Source organism: Nannospalax galili, unplaced genomic scaffold (genome assembly GCF_000622305.1).
Source record: "Nannospalax galili isolate Female #2095 unplaced genomic scaffold, S.galili_v1.0 scaffold140, whole genome shotgun sequence".
Taxonomy (NCBI): Eukaryota; Metazoa; Chordata; class Mammalia; order Rodentia; family Spalacidae; genus Nannospalax; species Nannospalax galili.
The window spans coordinates 5,278,181-5,280,009 of record NW_008352267.1 but is presented as its reverse complement, the minus strand read 5'-3'; positions in this window follow the sequence as shown (position 1 = coordinate 5,280,009).

Below are 1,829 nucleotides of genomic sequence, written 5' to 3'. Positions count from 1 at the left end.
CACAAAAGTTCCCTATCTTGAAAACGGACTTTGTTTGGTACCCTGTGGTGTCTAGCGAGGGTATTGTCATCAAATACAGGGTGACTATTTACACTCTTTTTACATATGTATGTTTAAAGATGCTTCTACAGTAGGTTTCCATACTACTTTTTCAAAATATCTTTAATGTTAGTTATCCATCCCTGTACCCCTTCCTATATCATACATTCTCATCCCCCAGCTCATTTAACCCTTCCTGTTTCATTATTCTCCCTTTCCCCTATGTCACTGATTTCTATTTCTCTTTCTATTAAAGCCTCCTGTCCCTTGGTCCCTTACTAGTTTCCTGACCACCATGAGTATTACAAATGAAACATGTATATTCACATATGAGAGAAAACATGTGGCAATTGTCTTATAGGTCTTTGTCACCTCATTCAGAATCACTTTTTCTAGTTCCATTTATTTACTTACAAATTTCATACTTTCATTTTTTCTAAATATTTTAATAATATTCTATTGTATACCTTTATCATGTACATTTTCATTATCCATTTGTTAATTGATGAGTATCTAGGCTACTTCACTCTCATTTGTATTGTGAATAAAGCAGTAATAAACATCAGTGAGAAGGTATCTTTCTAGTAGCATTTAGAGCCCTTTGGGTATATGCCCAATTGTAGTATAGCTGGATCATATGATAGATTTATTTCTAGCACCTTGAGGATCCTCCATGGGACTTCCACAATGGCTGCACCAGTTTGCAGTACCATCATCACTGAAAGAGTGTTCCCCTTTACTCACATTCATACCATCATTTGATGTCATTTTTTTTTAATATTACCCATGTCAGTGTAATTTTATTTGCATTTCCCTGGGGCTAAAGATGTTCAACATTTTTTTAATTGCTCAACCATTTGCATTTTATGTTTTTAGAACCTATTGTTTAATTCTTTTCTCCAATTTTTTATTAGGATTTTGTTTTCTTGGTGTTTAGCTTTTTTTGAGTTTTGTGTATTCTAGATGCAAACACTCTATCAGAGGTATAGCTGGTAAGATTTTTTCCTATTCTGTAGGTGACCTCTTCACTTGAATGAGGGAAGGCTTTGTGGCTCAGAAGCTTTACTCTTTCATGAGGTCCTAATGATTTATTTTAATGCCTGGGCTATCAGGGTCCTGTTTAGAAAATCCTTTCATGTACCTACAAATACAGTTGTAGTCCCTACTTTCTCCTCTATTAGATTCAGATTATCAATTCTTATGTTGAGGTTCTCAGTACTTTTGTAATTACATTTTTGCAGGGGGAGACTTGGGAACTAATTTTATTCTGTTGTGTGTAGCTATTCAATTTGACTAGCACCATTTGTTGAAGATGCTGCCTTTTCTTAATTATGTATTTTGTTTTATTAAAATAAGGTGACATTATGAATGCAGGCTTATATTTGGGTTCTCAATTCTATTTTATTAATCAATGTGTCTGTTTTTATGCAAGCACAACGATGTTTTTATGATTATAATCATATAGTATGAATTGAAAACTGGAATAGTGATACCTTCAGCATGTTTTTTTATTGCTTATGTTTTTTATATATAATATGAATAAATTTTAAAAAATTTTTTCAATTTCTACAAAGGATTGCTTCAGAATTTTGATGGAAATTTTGTTGGATCTGTAGATTGTTTCTGTTAAGATGACATTTTTCCCCACAGTATTAATCTAATCATTCATTGGGGATGGCGGTTAAGAACACTGGTTGCTCTTCCAGAAGACTCTGATTCTATTTCCAAAATCCTTTTGACCCCTAAAAACCATCCATAACTCCACCTTTTCTAATCTTTACAGGCTACAA